At 32.7% G+C, this 21,852-nt stretch overlaps 1 protein-coding gene across 3 annotated transcripts in view; it reads right to left on the reverse strand.

Annotated features, from left to right (window-relative positions):
* LOC118196365 (uncharacterized) overlaps window positions 1–21,852 on the reverse strand; it is a 197,689-nt gene that overhangs the window by 97,573 nt on the left and 78,264 nt on the right. The window lies entirely within an intron of this gene.

Below are 21,852 nucleotides of genomic sequence, written 5' to 3' on the forward strand. Positions count from 1 at the left end.
CAAACAAAAATAAATCTCTTGCTTTGTTTGATTTACAAGGTCGGACATCTATAAATTTCCAAAAACTAATTGAAAGGAGAAATAATAAACAGAATTCCACAAATCAATACTTCACGTACGTTTCTTAGGTTTCGCAGACATCTTAATGGCTCTCATCGACAGTTTCGTGATTCACGATCGTGGAAAACAGAATTGGTAAAACGCGAAACAAAAGAAAGTGGAACATTATCATCTGCGCCATTTTGTTTTATGGTTTTACCGAGAACTAAATTTTTTTTACTTTCCAAAAAGGTGTTACTGTCTGTGAAATGTAGTGGCCTTGAACATTGGCCTCTTATTTAGCGTGCCAGGAATTCTAATGAGCGATTAATTCCTCCATCTGGGAGCGAACGCAGTTTTACGATTTCTTTTATGGGTTAATTTTTTGGCATCGATCAAATTTTCAATTAATGGCGGACGAAGTACTCATCACAGCAAAATAAATTAATTAGCAATTAAAATTTCATCAACAATTCTGAAAAGGAATTTTACATTATTAACCCTTGTTGTAGAGGTGTCAGTTATCATGTGGGTTCCATTTTCCCCGCCAAAGAGAACATTCTCTGAATCTTATGAAATCATCCCCCCCCCGAAAAAGAATACGTAGACTGTCAATACGAAAACTTATAAAGAGTTACTCTTCGATTGTTTGGGCTAATGACGGCGAATCAGGTCGCGGATAATCGGATAATCCAAACTATGAATTTTCTTGCATATTGTTATGTGCTTATTTCTTAAAAAGATCAGTTATTTTGCTTTGTTTCTAAGAACGTGTAAATCTTTGCCGAATTTCCATGTGTGTTTTTGTAAGTACATTTTTATCATTGCATTCGAAACATCTTTGGGCGAAGAAGTCCAATAGAGTTTCAATAGAAATCGCTGTCTCAAGATTAAGGTAATTGTCAGTATCTTCTTCCTTTGTAGTTTCAGAATCACTCTCTGCCTCTTCTGATCTTGTGTCATTTGAAAAGATATCCGCATCATTCAAGCATTAAAAGGCCGGCTCATCGACCCATACCGCGATGTTTTTCCGATCGATAATTTCAACATTTTGGCTTACAACTTCAGTTATTTACTCGACATCTTTACAATCAGATCAATCCGCACATGCGAAACACACTATACGAGTTGATCGTCGCTGTTAAATACGCAGTTCAGGAGCTTTTTAGAGTGCGCTCAGAATTGCGTATATTTGTTTTTATACACTCTCACGTATAGTGTTAAGTGCGCATGCGTGGGCACCGCCACTTACCGATAATCCGCAAACCGGATAATCGAGATTGCACTGTACTCTAAAATATCCTGTTATAAATTAGGCACAGATGAAGCGAAAACAAATAAACATAGATTGCCGGATACAGATAAATTTATAAAAATTAGACTCATTTGATATTTTTTAGAGTTAACACTACAATTATAGCAGAATGATATTCAGTTGATCCTTTTTTATGTTGCACATTTATATTTCCTTTTTGGCTGATCATGCAAACATTTGTTTTCGCTCTTTTCATACACGCTCTTCCTTTAGAATTTTCTCCAACTAAATCAAAATATTGTTACGAATTTTGCACAATGGACCATGAAAAGTCTGAAGAGAGCAAAACTCTGCCGGAAAAATAAGTTTACATGGGCAAGTCCATTTAACATTGAGATAAATGGCTATCTCGAAAAACCGGCAAATTGGCGATGGTTTGGGCTATAAATCACCCCCAAAAAAAGCCAAATTTGGCAAACGTTTCGAAACATTTTGGTCCGGTCTCTGCGTAACTGTAATTGCTTCTACTGTAACTGAATAAATGTATTTCACCTGTTCCAGTAACTTCGATAAATGGAAGGTACTAGAGATTTCTCGGCGGCCAGGGGAAAACTATATAGAAATGGGGAAAAAGTTAACTCTCAGTTTTTACTTCAACTCTGACTTCGGAGTATTGAGAGGTTTCCGTGCTAGCTTCGCTATTTGCATGCGCTTTGTATTGCGTTGTGTTTAACGTTATTAATAGCTAGAAGTAGTAACTACTGATTGTGCTCTGTGCTACTAAGAAGAGCTGTTCGAGTACTTTTCTGGAAAGTTCCAAAAAGATCAAGTGTTTCTTTTGGGAAAATGAATTTCATCAAGCTTTCATCGATTCTATGTGCATTCAGTCCATTACGAACGGGTACCCAGGCAGCGATATTTTCATTTTGATCGTGCTGTTTGATGAAGGAAATCATATAATTTTTATGTATTGATTTAAATTTAAATAAATGGAGCCATTTGCAACTTCTTTAAAACGAATGGGTTGTAAGCTTTTCCTCTTCAACTGTGACCGTGCCACACCATTATTTTTCTTGGGAATTTTTTCTTTAGGCTTTATTCTGAAGTGCACAGAAACCAAGATAAGTAATTAAATAATTTAGAATGCTGTGCCACTGCTAAAAAAAATCTAAAACTATTGCCATTGCTGAAATATTAGTGTCATTGATTAACATCATTGTTAAATTAGTGCTACTGCTGAAATCACGCTGGAATTAATGCCATTAATTTATTATAAATTTACGCTCACTTCTTACATAGATTCAATTTTTAATAATATTCAAGGTATTGTTTTTGGCCGAGTTTCTTCTTTCTTGTTTTCTTTTGAAGCCTATGTTTCAGTATAAGATTTTAAGTCCTGATATTCCTTAATTGCATCAGGAGTCCATCTAACCATCTTCACGATCTGTTTTGTTGTTTTCGGATGCTCCTTCCAGAATTCTGATTGACATCAAAATGTTAGCGCTCTTCAAGCTGTTTTAAAATTCGATGATGTTTGACTTATGCACTTTTAATGTTTGACTATTTTGCAGAGTATAAACAGTTTCGAAGTTTTTAGTATAGTTATAAAATGAGGATAATTTTTAGGATAATTTCGTTCTTAATAGTTTTGCTTAACGAGGTAATGTTTTATCAATGTTTCTAACAGTTAACTAAAATAATTGTTTTTTGAAAGAAATAAATTACTATTATTATGGGAATTTGAAAAAAAAAATGTTTATTTATAATTATTGCTTCATTCTTAAGTAATGATGTTCTTCTTATCCCAGAGACTCCTCTATTAAAATGAAAATTAAGTACTGATAAACGAATGAGAAATGAGAGTACAGGATTGGTTTGGTTTGGTTTATTTGATTATGGCAAAGATCGTAACAGCTATTTGTCTAAGGAAATTAATGTTTTCGAGGAGGATTTTCTATGGGAAACTGGCTTGTATCCATATTACACACGAAGAAAACCACAAAAACACACATGTAGTCAGCTCGTTCGCCTGGAAACGAACACAGATCGAACTACCAATATTCAACAACATTTTGTGCTCGGCCAGTGATAGGTAAATGGAGGATATAAGAAGGCATGCATTTGAAAGCGTAGCAGACATTTTAAAGAAAAGACTATGAATGGACAAAGATATCTTGCAGATAACCACGAGTAAACTTTCATATTACCAATTTATGTATTTCGAAGGAAGTTTTAAAAGCATGCGTTGGAAAGTTGACATGGAAATGAATGCTTCACATTCTATAATGAAGATGTTTGGAAACGTGCACAGTTTATGTATAAAAATATTGGCAGTAAATATGGCTTTGGATTTTCAGCAATGATATTAGCAAAACAGACTGGGAAAAAAAAAAGAACTATAAAGAAAACAGACTATGCTTTAATTTGCTGAAGAAAGCTTATACCTTAGTTTTAGAGAACTGAGCCTAGTATTAGAAATTCATTAACGGCACTCAGCTGGTTAAGTCTGTAATCCGTTTTACTGCAGCAAGAAAAGCATATGTAACATACACAAAACATTATGTGAAATATTCTTTGATTTTTCACCGTCGAAAAATATGTTCAGTTACATAATAATTACTTCCATTAATAATGCAAGCAAAATATCGTAACCTTTACAGATATATCCTTTGGAATTTTACATACTAAAGATATTGTTACGAAAAGCCTAGCTGCGGTTACATAGCTTCCCCGCAAAGGGGGGATGGATATAGGGTTGCCAAATCTGGCGTGAAATCACTCATTTGGCGATATGCCATAGATGGAGCGAGAACATTCTAGAACGAATTCCCACCGGTTTTTCCCAAAGTGTTCTCGAAGGCAGGTCAAAAGCTATATATATCCAGGGTGCACTCCGAGTAGGAGAGTATCTAGAGTATATTGCGGTCAGCAGTAGTGTTGACGACTGTAAACGTGTTTTCTGAATTGTCGTGTGTAGTACTGGCGAATAAATTGTGATTTGATTCTTCATCAAGTGTTGTCATTAATCACTCCGAACCCACGAACCCGTAGAACGCAACATATATGTATTATGCAAGATTACAAGAAAAATATCTGTAACCTTCATATCATTGTCCCTATACAGTTACTAAAAATTTACTTATGGCATCGAAGTTTCCATTAGTAACTTTATATTTTTTGAACAGAGTGTGATAGAAGAAAATAAATCATCAATGATCTCAAACTATTACATTTTAATCATTCGTCATTCCGTATAAAATATTATGTATGTAATTTGTTGCCTTTTATTTGCTTGAAGAGTTACTTCGTTTTTATTATAGTTTTCTAAACATTTCTGCACTTGAAAGGAGCAATTAAAAAAGGGAAGAAACTTTTACAGATGACGTTGCTGTTGAAAAAGAGGCTCAAATTTGGGAGAATACCTGTCTTCGTGTCAAGAGCAGGTGTTAAAAGACATAAAAATAGAAGCAGGTGCGGCAGTCAAAAATCTTCCTTTGATTCTTAGGTCTTCCTGATGATTAAAATGAACGTTGACAGCTGAAGCGCTAATTTTAATCGCTGACGTTTTGAAATTTAATTGCTGATGATTGACGAATTGATGGCTGAAGATGGTACTTGCATGTATGTTTTGAACTATTGTTTGAAAAGAAATTAAATACTTTTCATTTTGATTTGCGTTTTATTTTATAATACGCACCTTCACTACCTGACGTTTAATCTTTAGCTGTTTTTATTTAATTTCAGGAACATATTCTTAATGTAGTTTCTTTTAACTACTCTTTACGAGGTTCATTACTTACGCATTTCTCAAATATAGCAATTCGATGTTGCTAACTTTTATACTATCTGCTATAATTAATACTTAAATAGAATGAATTATTAGATTTAATTATCTTCTGTATATAGTAATTCCCGATTTGTCCCCCTCTATAGAATTAAAACTTAGGTGAGTTAACAAGTAAATGACCAGCCAATCCGAAAAAGCTCGCAAAGTAACATATTTGATTGCCAATCAGACTGGAAAAGTATATGTAGTACATAAATAATTATTAAAGAAGGATTTATTTTGTCCCAAAAATTAGTGTTTTTTAAAAACTTCAGTTTTTGTTTTGAAGCATTAATCATTTGTATTTAAGTTATTAAACATAACGAACATTTTACTTATTGAAGACTTTGTTTTACCGATCCGTGTACAAAAGTACATATATTTTATGTTTACAGAACACCTACCGAGTGCACATATCTTATATTTATAGAATCCCTTCAACACCCGTGTTTAATTATTCCTATAAAATTCTAGACTTTGTGTAAGAGATTTTGCGATTAGAAGTTCAGTCTAGATCAGTGTTCAATCACATTCCTAATCAGCTTTCGAAACTTTTTTCTGAATATCAAAACCCGTGTTTTTATTTCCTTAAGCACATTCCTAACGTTGCTCTTAAAAATCATTTTAATAAAGAGTTTCCAACTTTATGTAATTTAAAGTTTTTAATTTTTTTTGTAATTGATAAACAAAACGAACGCCAGGATTACCTATAATTAGATGAAAGTTTTATTTGTTGTGACGTTTTTTACCTTTTCGTAGCGACGTTGTACATGAAATTATCAAATTTCACTTCGATCTATAAATTATTTTCTCTGCTAAGTTTCGGTGTAGTTTTATTAATGGTCTAAGCCTCTCGGCCGCTAGTTGGCTTGATTTTATGTTTAATGCTTTTTAGTACTAAGCCTTCGAATCTATAACTTTATAAAGACATCAAGATTTATAACAATGAAGCATGAAAATCAGCTATGTCGCTCCGAAGTTTTGATCCGCGTATTTTCTAAACGCTAGCAGGCTTGTTACCCACTTATAACCGAAAGCATGCACAAGGAAATACGATAATTTTCTCTGTATTAAAGGGTGACTGGGAAGAAACATAACATCCAGTCGATCAAATCGGAGGGGCGGTGAATTATGGTTCGCCATGTTTTTAGTTTAGATACAACTGTAGCGATTTTTAAACATTCTGGGCTAGCAAGTATGAAAAATTAGTTGTGCCTTTCCCGGTATTCGAACTACAGATCATCCAGTTGCTAGCATGGACGTGTGTGTGTGTGTGCTAGCATGGCACTTGCACCTCAACAGCATGTACGGGATAATGAGATAAATATTCATAATCTAACTATTCAAACGGCGAAACAAATAAGAATAATATATATCCAATAAGAAGTAAAAAGAAAGAAAATCATTTATAATTTTTTTGGGGGGGATATAAATGACATTCACGTTAAAATTTTCACTGTGTTTCAGAACTGCTTCAGTTTTAACTAGCAATTGAAAATGTCAGGTGGTAAATTTTAGCAGAAAAACCGGTTACATAAAAGTTTCATTTAATTGGTCTTGCTAAATAATTATAGAGATATTTGAAGTATTTTATGCTGCCATGCTTCAAAAATATTTGATTTAGAGCTTTGGTCTAATTAAAAAAGCCAAATTTTCAGAGGCCCCAAGATTTGGCTCTTCCTACGCAGATGCCATATTACGCCGAGATAAAAAGGCAAGAAAAATAAGACGGACGCACGTGTTGAGGAATGCGCCCGAGAAGTGGTCGTCTCGTGTGCTCGACAGAGCAACGACGCACGACTTGCAATAGCCCGCTGGCTGGGGATGTTATGCCTTTCAACGCGAACGTGACCAGGTTGCTTACAGCAAACTTATATCACTGGATAACAGAGTAATCCATTCTTAGCTACCGCAGAGTAAATAAGGCTCAAGACTGGTGTCGCTGTCACGCCGCTCTGTGGGAAATGGCTCCTGCACGTTGCCAGATGCAATAAAAAAGTGTTCGCGGCAAACAAACTGGCGCGGAATATTACCCGAGATAAGAGTAATTTGAATCGCATTTGGTTTATTGTTTGTAAGTAGGTTTAAGTTTATAAAATGTCGCAAATAAAAGTATTTGCATTAAAAATAAATTGGTATTTGTTTGCGGGAATATTTGTTGGGCCAATTCCCAACCACAGATTTGAATATATATCGCATGATTTGAGCAAAGAGAAAGGTTAGGTTTTTTAACGTTTTTACCAAAAACTCGTAAATCTCTGGAATGGGGTTTTTAGCTTTTTTGAAATGAATTGTCGCAGATTGTTCCCATTTACGTGAATATCGATTATTTTCCTGTTTAAAAACAAAAAAGCAACATTGATATTTTAAGAAGAGCCTGTTCTACAAAACCGGGGCTCAGGGGAAAATCATTTATGAAGGCAGATGATGCAAATTATTTCATGAAATAGCATAATAATTTACTATTTGCCTATTATACAAAATCGGAGTCCAGGGCAAAATCATTTATGGAGGCCCCCTTCTATTCTAATTCTTTTTAATGTAAAAGTTGCAAATTATGGTTCAAAGTATGGTTCATGAAATAACATAATAATTTACTATTTTTTTCATCTAAAATTAATTTATATTTCTGTATATATTGTTTTCACGTTTTCAGGCTTTTGTGTGTTGTGTAAAATATAAAATTATACTTTGTAAAATCAGGGTATTTTTTCCTTTGGAATAAAAATGGCTTAGAGTAGAAACTAAAGCATTCTCATTGATTTTTAATACAAATCTTAATTAAATAAATTTCAGAAATAAAGATAAAATAATGCAATTAAATTACTTATCAGTTAATAATCAAGCATGTGACCACGCCTACGACAATCAAAGGACCCAATCACACGACACAAAATCACTAGAATGCAAGACAGTAGTGTAGGATCTAATTGTTGAAGAAAGACACAAAAAACTAAAATTTGAAATTTAAAATTTTGGTTCCGTTTCTAATTTTACATTTTTAAAATTTAGACTTAAAAAAAATTAAAATTTATATGTTTTCAAATATTATAGAAGGACACACTGTGAAGGAGATGCACTCTTAAGGGGAATGATCCACGTGCCCTATTTTAGCAAATATATAGAGCAAGCCCTAATATACTTTGACCATTATTAAATAATTCTTTCCAATCCAGTAAAATTCCGATAATTGGATCCAGATAATTGGATCGCTTATAGTAGTATTTTCTTCTTTTGTTTCTTCAAGGTGAAGTAAAAAATATGCATTTCTAAAAAATTGCCAACGCATTTTAGTTTAATAATTAAACTCAAGTTTCTGTATTAACCTTGTGCGGATCAGAAGATTTGCAGTTTAATTTGCCTTTAATAAAAATTACCTTTGTTTAACGCGAAATGGTGGGGAACTGCTATCACTAAACCCATGAAATTCCTAGTGACAAGAAGACTCCTTCCGTTGGCAACAGCCTTGAGCACCATAATTGTGGGTCAAGCCCCCAATTTTGATGAGAGCACCCCGGGGGGACGAGTCTGAGGGTCTCCTACCCCTCTTCCGCTACTAAAAGCCTCTCGAGGAGACTTTCGGCTCACCGCATATTTAGAGTGCTTCCATGCACGGACATTATACATTTACAAACATCCATGCCTTCGTCGGTATTCGAATCCGGGCGCATCGGTACGGCAGTGAGCAACGCTAACCACTAGACCGGTTGGGTGGCTACAGTAGTAGTAGTTGGAGTAGAAGATTAAATAGTTGGAGTAGAAGTTGGAGTAGTTGGAGTAGAAGATTAAATAGTTGGAGTAGAAGTTGGAGTAGTTGGAGTAGAAGATTAAATAGCATTTTTCCTATTTTCCGTAGACTGGCTGTGCTAGTACTGTGCTAGCGTTATCTTCAGAGTCTTCAGTCAAAGCTGGTCGTAAGGAGCTAGGAGAGATCTCAGTGGTTAGTCAGGGAAAAAGCTGATTGGGTACAGCGCGAGCTTAGGATGAGAGTAAGGGGGAGGCTTTTTTTTCAGTCCATATAAATTTAGAATAAATATGACTTAGTAAAATTATTAGTACCGAATGTTTTGGGACGGAGGGCTTTGAAAACAGGAAAGTATAAGTTAAAACAAAAAAATAAGTATACATATAACAAAAAAGTATACGAGCAAAGGAAATTAGGTTTACAGTCAGACGTAGTTTATAATATAGAATATATATATATGTTTCATTACTATTATTAATTCTTTTCTATTTTTTTTTTTTTTTTTGCCAACAACGACATTCTATAAGATAATTACGGTAAGTGTCAAGCTAATGAATTAAGAGCTTTCCTTATGACTGCTACTATTAACGTCATAACCGAGAATGGGAACTGTGGAATTATCTTTTTTCCCAATATTGCTGCAGAGCTTTTCTGAGACTTTCTTCTACCATACAAGTTATGATCAAAGAAATATTATATAAAATACTTCTTTCTAAACGCAAACTACCACGATTGTTGGACTTTGGGAAGTAGTTAAATAGGTATAAAAAGCAATATCCTTGAAAATTTTACGAAAAGCCATTCTGTCATGGAAATGAAGATTTAAAATTCAAAGAAAAGGTCATTAAATCGAACATTTAGGTAATAAATATTTACATTTGAAATATAAATTCCCCGGAAATTGTTAAAAAATGCATCCACACCACCTGTGAGCAGTTATTTTTGGTTTTATCGCTTAGCTATGCGCACTGATTGTAATGTTCCCCTGCGTTTTCAAGTTAGCGTTGCCCTGAAAGCAGTTTTAATATTCAAAAACAGAAGTAGAAGGAGAAAAAGGTTAATTTACGGTGGGGAAAAATAGGTTCGAGGGTATTTCGATGTAAGAAAAGATAAACTTTGAAAAGTAATGGCAGAAAGGGGGGTTATGTCAAAAGGACAAGTGAAACCTCGTAATTAATATCAAGAGTCTATATACTTAATATTCAGAATGCATGCAAGGAGTAAATTTTATGAGACGAAAGGCCCAGAAGACAGAAAAGAAGAATAGTGAACGAGCGGCAAATGTAGATTAAAGAGTGGCTTTTAAATATCTTTGATATTTAGATTTAACAAGCTTAAATTTTATATACTGATCATATATCATGCTTTATATGAAGGCTTTTCTGTTATAAAACTTATCTATTACATCCTTAAATGGGTGTAAGCAATAGCATAAAAATAAGTCTATTTCATCAACTTTCTAAAACATAACGAGGAAAATTTAAAAAAAAAAAAAAAAAGTCTGAAATGTTTCAGATTTTAAATTACGTCCAAAGCGGCGCTTTTTTAACATTTTGTGTGTTGCATTTATTTGATAAATATCACGTTCTTTGCACTTCAAACATAAAATTTAGTTCAATAGCAATGTCGCAAAATAATTTAAAAATGAGCATACCTTTAGAATTTACGATAGACAGTTCGACGCGCTAGAGATAAAAAGGTCCCCCCCCCCTGTAGAGCATTGCCCATTGCTCGCTTTTAAATCGTTCAGTTTGTTGCTCAAAAATTCGTTAAAGTTTTAAAAAATCTGAAATCGATAATAAAACAAATTCCAATTTTCAAATTTGGGATTTCAGATGCCCATATTCGCAGTACGATTACGTCATTCAAAATTGGATGGCTCTAAATACCGTTGTTTTATCACAATGCGAGAAATATAGATGCATTTATGCAGATTTTTCATTATTTGATTTCTTCAAATATAATGCAGGACTCTAACATTTGGTGGCAACAGTTTGAAAAGTGAACCGACATTTATAAGAGTCCGACACAAAATGCCAAAACGAAAGTAATAGTGCTTCGAGGATTCAAATCCTTTTGGACTAAAAAGTCACAATAAAGAATCTACGAGTATATCCCAAATGATGCCTTTCACAGAGGCAAAGAAGTAGCTGTCGTCTTATAATTGGAAGCATCGTTTGTACGTTTCTCATTTAATATGTCTTTCGCATTTATACATAATTTCAGTTTTGTTACAACTCATCCCTAATCATGTCAATGGTATAATATTTCACCTATATGACGCCTAACTTCGATTATATGTTGTTTTTCCCGTGATTTATGCTTCGTGTAACAGTATGCTTCGTGTCGCCCCAACACAGCTTTAAAATTCTGCTGTAATATTATTTACAAGCACCAACCAAATCTTCGCACGTTATTATGGGTCAACGGAAAAGCATCATTTTTTTAAAAATTTAAGCAATTAAGGCAGAAATGTGACTTTCACCACGTTGTTTCGATGTCGCTGTTTCGCAGTTATGTCATTTCGCCTTTGGACCAGTTCGCCGTCGGGCCAAATCGCCCGGCAAAGGCGTATTTTTCTTTACATGATTACATTAATATCTATTTCTTTTACATAGTGTATACATCTGACTGTCTTAAATTTTAAAAGAAACATCTACTTTTTCAATACAAATTGAGAAAAATGTCTACATTGGATGAAACGGCAAGAAGAAAGAGCGTAGTTAGAGCTTTTGCCGCCCGAGGCGGTTGTTAATTTTGCCACCTGGGGCGGACCCTGAATTTGCCATCCTTCTTGATATACAAACAAATAATTAAAAAGAAATGCTAAATCGACATACAGGGAAATAAATTTAAATTCTATGTTTATTTTTGAAGAAAAATTTTAATACTAAAATTTTCAAACTGTATAATTATATTGCTATTCTTTCCCCCTTAAAACCATCGATGACATCGTAGAGGTCTATTTGATTGCTCCAGTTACTGTAATTGATATGGTATAGAAATATTTCTTGAATACAGAATAAAAATTTATAGTTCTAAATTATTTTTATTCAGAAATCTTTTCCCACAATCAACAGCGCCTACAACTAATGTGAGGAAAATTCGAACTAGCGTTACATATCAGGAACTTCTTTTTCGAGATCGTATTATTTTAGAATAAAGTGTAAAAATTTAAAAGGGTCGCTTTTCCACGTTCCTGTTCGTTTTCTCAAGCAACAACGGAAATAAAACTCTTGAAATGCTTCTCCTTTGACAAAACATTCTTCCTTATTAACATCACCTGGATTACAAATTATTTAATCGCAATTTTCATTTAAAAGTTTCGAAGGAATAAAAGAGGTATTAAAAAATGAAAGAAAACCTGACAGGTTTTAGATTTTAAATTAGGCGTTTTTAAAACAACAAAGGGGCGTTTTTTTAACATTTTGTGTGCTACCTCCATCTATTAAATATTACGTTCTCCGCCTTTAAATCATAAAATTCAGTTCAACAGCAATATCGCAAAATATTTAAAGACAGCAAATCTTTAGAATTTCCGATAGATAGTCTCGCACGCTAAAGATAAAAATATTTTTTCTGTACAACGTTGCCATGGCTCGCTTTGAAATTCTTGAGTTTGTTAACCAAAAATTCGTTAATGTTTTACAAAATGTGAAATAAGTAATAAAACAAATTCTAAAGTTCAAATTTGGGCTTTCAGATGCCCATATTCGCAGTACGATTACGTCCTTCAAAATTGGATGGCTCTAGGTACCGTTGTTTTATCACAATGCGAGAAAAATACATACATTTATGTAGATTCTTCATTATTTATTTTCTTCAAATATAATGTAGGGCGATAATATTGGGTGGCAACAGTTTGAAAAGTGAAACAGACATTCAGAGTGATTCGACGCAAAATCGCAAAACGAAAACAATAGTCTCCCAGGGACAAAGCCCCTTGGACTAAAACGTGTAAAAATTCTTGAAGTCGCTGGTATTATCAGGAACATATTTCGGCTTGAAATGTGAGAAATTGTTTTAACTAACACTTTTAGAAATATATTTGCTACTAGTTAAAAAATACGGCCGAATAGTAAACAAACCTTTTTAATATATATTTTTTCGGTCTTCAGCAAGCAACATATAGATTTTATCAATTTCTGAGGCAGACATTTTAAGCCGAAATTTGCAATTATGTTTTAAAGAGACGACCTTCGTCCAAATGATTCGAGAAAGAATATTTAAATCTTGAAACACTTCTTTGATAAAGGAAATGTCGAAAGTTATTCAGCACACATTTTAAATGAACATTTTCAATATGTTTAGAATGACAGACAACGAAGTAATCTTCTTCCGAAGCAATTTGTCCTGTCCATGTGCATTTCTCAAATACTTTTTAATTTAGTGTCAACTTTTCAACAATGAACAATTAGGATTTTCAAACAGTTAAAGGATATCTGGATTGAGCAAAAAATTTGCTATTTCTTTGAATATGCTATTATTATTTTTTCCTCATTTCAATTCGTTATGCAATTTAGAACTCCATTATCCTTTATGTGGTTCTGCTGCCAGCGGCAGAATGGTAAAATCCCTGAACACTGGTAGTTCCGACCTAATTTCGATTCCAGGCGAACTGGCCGGCTGCATGGGCTTTTTCGAGTTTTTCCCATGTGTAAGTGTATACGAGCCAGTTTTCAGTAGAAAGTCCACCACGAAGTCATTCCTCAGGCAGATAGTCCTAGTGTGCTTTGCCGTCATTAACTAAACCAAAACAACCATTAAGTGCTTCGACGATCCACATGATTAACCCCTAAAATATAATCTCAATCTTTAAAATTCCGTATCCTATTCTAAAGACATATTTCGTTGCATGACGTCATTCGTTTCAACGTATTCCGTAACGTCTGAAATTTATAAGCAAAGCATTACAACTTTTACTTCATTTCCAAGATTACATAATATCTTTGGAAACAGGTAAAAATCTTTACTCACAAATACGTTAAAAGAATGGCCTTTCAAGTGCGGGTGACCAAATGTTTTTCAAATACTCTTTTTCTTATTCTATAATTGCACGTAATTATTGCTAGCAAATTAATTTATATTTACCAAATAATTGCTAATAATTATGGATATCCATTTACTACTACTTCAGAATTGTATCATTTCTTTCATAAAATACGTATTTTTTTGTTTTTTTGTTTTTTTTAACGTAGTTATGTGCGTGCGGATCACCATAAATCACATGGTAGGGGTCACATGGTAGAGTACAAGCATATGGGTCTCGTAAGTTGCAGCTAGCTATATATGCTAAAATGTTTCGAAATCACATCTAAATTCTATTAAGTCTGTTAAGAGTTAGTTTTATTTGTTCAGATAAAGTGGTTTCACTTTATCTGAACTTTATCTTTATTCATGGCAGATAAAGTGGTTTCACTTTATCGGTTTATTTTAATAGCCCAAACAGGTGTTAGCCCAGGGCGGCTGTTAGTCTCGAAACGGCGTTATCGTTAAATCACTAAAAGCGCTGTAACATTTTTCAAATTGTTGCCACCAAATATTATCGCACTGTATTATATTTAAAGAAATTAAATAATGAAGAATCTGCATGAATGTATGCATATTTCCGGAATTGTGATAAAACAACGGTACCTAGAGCCATCCAATGTTGAATGACGTAATCCTACCGCGAATATGGGCATCTGGAAGCTCAAATTTGAAATCTGGATTTTGTTTTATTATCGATTTCATATTTTGTAAAACTTTAACGAATTTTTGATTAACCAACTCAAGGATTTCAAAGCGAGCAATGGCAACATTGTACAGAAAAGAATTTTTTATCTCCAGCGCGCAAGAGTGTTTATCGGAAATTTTTAAGATATGCTGTTTTTAAATATTTAACAGAGGGACATTAGCCCAAATGCCCAAAGGGATATTAACCCAAATGCTCATGAATGCCAGAGGGACATTATCCGAAATACTATCAAAACGTGTATGTGCGTGTAAATAAAAAAACATCCCTTTGGGCGTAATATAAAATCTGAAGGTTTTTATATTTTATTGTTAACCCAAAGGGTGTTAACCTAAAAGGGCTATTAATTTCGTTTTGGCATTTTGCGTGGATTCACTTTTCAAGCTTTTGCTGCCAAATATTATTGCCCTGTGGTATATTTAAAGAAATTAAATAATGAAGAATGTGAATAAATTGTATGTATGTTTCTCGCATTGTGATAAAGCAACGGTACCTGGAGCCATCCAATGTTAAATAACGTAATCCTCCACCGAATATGGGCATCTGGAAGATCTAGTTTGGAATTTGTTTTATTATCCATTTCATATTTTGTAACACTTTAACGAATTCTTGATTAACAAATCCAACGATTTCAAAGCGAGCAATAGCAACAGTGTACGGGGAAAAAAAAAAAAAAAAAAAAAAAAAAAAAAAGAAAAAAAAAAAAAACTGTATCTTCAACACACGAGCTGCACTGCGCGCGAGGAAAAATAAATACTTTTTTCTACTTTTTAATGTGATTGATTTAAAGAAACATGTATTGAAATGAACTACCTAATTAGGAAAGTTTAATATTTTTATCAAATTACATTAGCTGGGCATATTAAAATCGTTATAATATATTAACTTCTTCTTTTTTATGATAACTAATTTAAGTGGATGGCCGCCCGACTGGCTAGTTTTTAAACAAATAATATAAGGAATATAAAAATATGTACGGGAACCTCTAACACTTTATTGGCAATTTAAAGATATGCTGCTTTTAAATATTTTGTGATTTTACTTCTGAATTGAATTTTATATGGCGTAAGTGCGAAGAACGTAGTATTTTTTTAATGACCTGTTCAAGCTATTTGCGGCAGAAAGTGATATTTAATAAATAAAGTGAACACATGAAATGTTAGTAATGAAAAGCCGAAGCAATGTTTTTTTCGTAGGGATTTTACTAAAAAAACGGGTTAGCAAGAGAAAGTGCAAGAGCAGACTAGTAAAGTGCGAGCTCAGTGACAGCGTAAAAAAACCTTCAAAAAAAACTTTTTGGATTACCGTTTAAAGTCTGAAACCTTTCAGATTTTCCTTTATCTCTTTCCATTTTTTAATATTTATTTATTTATTACAAAGGGCGGTAGCTCAGAAGGGCTATTAATTTCGTTTTGGCATTTTGCGTCGAAAACTGAATCACTTTTCAAATTGTTGCCACCAAATATTATCGCCCTGTATTATATTTAAAGAAATTAAATAATGAAGAGTCTGCATAAATGTATGTAAGTTTCTGGCATTTTTATAAAGCAAGGGTATGTAGGGCCATCAGATTTTGAATAACGTACGTCGCCACCCGAATATGGGCATCTGGAAGCCCAAATTTGGAATTTGGAATTTATTTTATAATCTATTTCATATTTTGTAAAGCATTTATGAATTTTTGATTAAGAAACTCAACGATTTCAAACCGAGCAATGGTAACACTGTACGAGGAAAAAAAATAAGGAAAACAAAAATTATCTCCAGTGCGTGACCGTGTATCGGAAGTTCTGAAGATATACTCTTTTTAAGTTATTTTGCGATATTGCTGTTGAATTGAATTTTATGGTTTAAGTCCGAAGAACATGATATTTAATAAATAAAGGTAGCACACAAAACGTTAAAAAAAAACTCCCCTTTTGGGCGTAATATAAAATTTGAAAGCTTTCAATTTTTATATTTTTTTATATATTTTTATTTTTTATTCATTTTTCATTTACATTGGGAATAATATTGCTAATCATAAACATTCTTTACATAACTTTCGGAATACTATTAAAATTCGTCGGAGAAGATGCACCAAAGTGTCTGTTCAAAGCAATAAAATAACGGCCGAGTTCTTCAATTTTATTAAATGTCTAATTTCTGATACTATGAGTTACTACACTGCGACTTCTTCACAACATAAAAGTTTTACGAATGGCACCCTAGTAATTGCAGCTATTAAATTCTTCAAGTAGAGAAAAAGATGCGAAGTCTACGCTGATGTACTTTTATAGAGTGCTTAATAACGTTTAATGTGTTTATGATAAGGTCCAATTACACTGCAATTCTAGAAAACGATTCAGCTAAAATTCAGCGTGACTAACAAGAGAACATTTAACGATCTTTACGGATAAATTCTTTACTGTTTTATTAACTGCGAGATAATTTTGAAGCCGTCCGTAAAAGTGACAGTCATCGACAGCTTAGATAGGCAATTAATTTGTGTAATCTTTAAATGTTGCCAAATTTTGTGAGTGAAATGTTTGTGAAGAAAGCAACTCGTCTGCTTTTGTTCGTTTCTTTGTTTTTCTTTTTCGAATTTCCAGCCCACCATTTATCTATATAATTCAAAGTGCAATTAATTATAAATGAAATTATGTAAACGTTATATTTAATGTATTACTTGCAAAAATAATTGTGATAATTATTTTAATTGTGATATTTTGATCATTGTAATTTGATAACAATGTAATTTAATTTGATAACAGCTAATTTAATTGATAACATTGTATTCTAACAATGTATTCTAATAATTGTATAGTAATCTAACATTGTTGCTCTAAACATTGTATTTTTTACAATGTTTAGAGGGTACATAAATTTACATCAAGATTTCATTAAAATAACTACCACTTTAGGTTATTATTAATAACTTTAGTTTTATGGAATGTATATATCAATCTCAAGATTTTATCCAAATGATTGTTAAATTTCGGTATATTCCGGAATATAAGTCGACCCAGAGTTTATCCAATCAATTATTCAACTTCGGTTTATCTGACGTGTACGTTGACCCAGAAATTTTATTCAAGTAATCATTAAATTTCAGTTTATCTGACATATAAATAGATTATAACATTTTATCGGAACAATCATTAAATTTAGATTCATGCGGTACATATGCAAACCTCAACATTTTATCAAATAGTTATTAAATTTAGGTTTATGCGGTGTATATTTCGACCCTGAGATATTATCCGAAAAATTATAAAATCTAGGTTTATCTGTAGTGTAAGCCGAACTTAAAATACTATCCAAATAATTATTAAATTTAGGTTTATCTCCCGTACATGTTGACATCAAGATTTTTTTCAAATAATAATTAAATTTAGACTTTAGTCGGCCGCAAAATTTTAATCAAATGATTAATAAGTTTAGGTTTATCAAGCATATAAAGTGAGTGCTGAGATTTTACCCAAATAATGATTAAGTTTAGATTTAACAAGCATATATGTCGACCCGCAGACTTAACTCAAATAATTATTAGGTTTTATCATGCGTATACGTTAAGTGCCTAAGTTTTATTTAATAACCATTCAATTTGTAGAGTTATTAGGTTATTTTGAAGCAGGAATATATGAAAAACGAGCAATACCTTGCAAATGTTTTATGCCGGCAATTTTCGTCTTACGTGTATCGTTCCAACGCCATTTATGGTTTTTCAACGCGCTGATCAGTTTGTGCAGGAAAAAAGTTACCATCGAAAATTTCGAAATTGTTCCTTTGTAACCGTAACCGTTAGAGCACTGTTGTTTTAAATCATCACAATCTCGAGCGCATTCCTTCAAAGAACAATAACTGAAATTTGATTTCGATTGGTTGACAGGCCGCTAGGTATTCATACATAGGGGAATTTTTTTTATGATCATCCTGTATGCAATCTTGCTATTTTTTAATATTTAGCTGATATCTCCGTCACTTTCTTAAAATATCATATTTCTGTTTAATAATTACTTTACCTCTTTATAATTATTTAATCTTTAAAACTATATTAAATTGCACTGAATTGGATCTTTTGTACTTTGGGGATACAAACGAGAGCTATCTGTCTGAAGGGAGGAATGCTTTCATGGAGGACTTTTTAACGAAAACTGGCTCGTTTTTACGTTACGCATAAAGGAAAAGTACAAAACGTTTAATCCGTTTGCCTTGTCAAACTACCGGTACTCAACTATTTTACCGCTCAACTGTTGATAGACGCAATACTACATTAAAATAAAGAATTACTATTTGCATAAAGTTACAGCTTGCATAGGAGAACCTTCACGGATTACCAAAAATTTAGAATCGAGTATCATAAAATTAATATACCAATCGTAAAATCGACTAACATCTATTTGTGCTTCGATTTAAATTTATGAGAAATGAAAATATTTACCAAAACTTGATACCTGCATTGCAGTCTTAGAATGCAATTATTCGTATAAATTTAAAACTCGTGCATCCGTATGAATTTAACTTAAAACACAACATAATTTATTAATAAATTCGTATCTGAGCAATTTTGAAATTTTAAATATTTTGCCTCTATTTTCTGCTGAAAAAGAAACTGTTTATAACTGAATGTTAGAATTTCGGCATATTAGGAAACGTAATAGAAACATCATATTAACATGCAGCTTTTTTTATTTTGTTTTATTTGTTAAGCTACATGGTTTAGTAGTGCAGTACACAAAGAAGCGCACATTTTTCAAGTGCGCATCGTTTTCTTTGTGTGCCTTGATAATATTCCTGAACACTTTGTTTTCAAGTACTTTGCGTGTCTGAAAATTTTTATTGAGCATTTGTTTCTACAAGTCATTTTAATCGCTTAAGCAACTATAACTTCTGAATATACACATATATTTTAATTTTGCAAAATATTTGTTTTTTCCGCTGTAGAAACTGAAGCATTTACCATTTCTAGCTTTTTTTTTTTAAATGATCCATTTTCAGTTAAATGCAAATCTCCTTAAAGGTATAGTTGTGCATCGGATACCTCAAGCGACTTTCCTTCTACGGTTTTCAACTTGAAAAAAAATGAATTTAAAAGCAGAGTTATAGTAGGACTTCTAAAAAGTTTTAATGTTTTGTGCTAAAAGCATTGAAAGCAATGACATAAAAAACCTAAATGCTTTCAGATTTTATATTATGCCCAAAGGGGCGTTTTTTGGACGTTTTATGCGTTACCTTTATTTATTAAATATCATGTTCAACCATAAAATAACCATAAAAAGCTATAAAATATATCAACAACAATATCACAAAATATTTAAAAGAGCATATCTTTAGGATTTTCGATACACAGTCTCGCGTGCTGGAGATAAATTTTCCCCCCATACAGTGTTTCTTTGAAATCGTTGAGTTTCTTAATCAAAAACTTACAAATGATTTACAAAATATGAAATAGATAATAAAGCAAATACCAATTCCAAATTTGGGCTTCCAGATGCCCATATTCGGGTGGAGACATACGTTATTCAAAGTTCGATGGCTTTAGATACCGTTATTTTATCACATCGCGAGAAACTTACATACACCCATGCAGATTCTTCATTATTTAATTTCTTTAAATATAATGCAGGGCTTTAATATTAACGTTTTGTATGTTACCTTTATTTACTAAATATCATGCTCTTTGCACTTAAACCATAAAATTCAATTCAACAGCAAAACCGTAAAATAATTTTAAAATGAGACTATCTTTAGAAATTCCGATACACAGTCTCGCTCGCTGGAGATAAAATCCCCTCCCCCCGTACAGTGTTGCCATTGCTCGCTTTTAAATCATTGAGTTTGTTAATCAAAAATTCGTTAAAGTATTACAAAATATGAAATCGATAATAAAACAAATTCCAGATTGCAAATGTGTGCTTCCAGATGCCCATACTCGCAGGAGGATTACGTTATTCAAAATTGGATGGCTCTAGGTACCGTTGTTTTATCACAATGCGGGAAACATACATGCATTTATGCAGATTCTTCGTTTTTTAATTTCTTTAAATATAATACAGGGCTCTAATATTTGGTGGCAACAATTTGAGACGTGATACGCTGGTTTATAGTGACGACGCAAAATGCCAAAACGAAATTAATAGCCCTTCTGGGCTAAAAAAGAAAAGAAAAGAAAGAAAGAAAGAAAAAAAAAAAAAAAAAAATCTGAAATGTTTCAGATTTTAAATTACGTCCAAAGGGGCGTTTTTTTAACATTTTGTGTGTTACCTTTCTTTATTAAATATCATGTTCCTCGCACTTAAACCATAAGATCCAGTGCAACAACAATATCGCAAAATAGTTTTAAAACGAGCATATCTTTAGAATTTCCGATACAGAGACTCACGCGCTGGAGATAAAAATGTTTTTTCTGCACAACGTTGCCATTGCTCACTTTGAAATCCTTGAGTTTGTTAATCAAAAATTCGTCAAAGTTTTAAAAAATAGGAAATCGATCATAAAACAAATTTCAAATTTCAAATTTGGTCTTCCACATACTCATATTCGTTGGAGGATTACGTTATTCAAAATTCGATGACTCTATGTACCGTTGTTTTATCACAATACGAGAAATATACATACATTTATGCAGATTTTTCATTATTTAATTTCTTCAAATATAATGCAGGACTCTAACATTTTGTGGCAACAGTTTGAAAAGTGAACCGACATTTATGAGTCCGACGCAAAATGCCAAAACGAAACTAATAGTCCTTCGGGATTCAAATCCCTTTGGACTAAAAAAAGAAGAAATAAAGTGAAAAAAAAAAAAGGAGAGAAGAACCTGAATAATTCTAATGAACTTTACAGCAACTTGAAAGTTACAGAATTACGATTAAGTGAACGCAGTTAAATTGTTTATTAATTCAATGACTGAGTATGTGACTAAAAAGTAAAGTACAACTTTAAAATTTTCTTTCTTTCAAACATGGAAAAGTGTGGGTCTTCTAGTGGGTGCTGCTTATAATTTTATACTTTTAAACCTACGACTGAAAAACTGCATATATTTTTACACATTTTAAACACGATAGAAGCGACTTGGAAGCCCTTTGAAAGTATACCTCCGCGCAAGTGCCCCACTGACTCGTATAGCAATTCATTCCTCAGTCCCTGATTATTACCGGTCGTGATAGCTTTTTGCAGACTATTTAAAAAACTGGCAAAATATATTAATAATAATTTTTACTATTAATTTCCTGAACATCCAAAACTTACATTTTAAAGCAATTCGGAAA

This window comes from Stegodyphus dumicola, chromosome 8 (genome assembly GCF_044657685.1).
Source record: "Stegodyphus dumicola isolate Sdum_Otavi_A_Nest chromosome 8, ASM4465768v1".
Lineage (NCBI taxonomy): Eukaryota > Metazoa > Arthropoda > Arachnida > Araneae > Eresidae > Stegodyphus > Stegodyphus dumicola.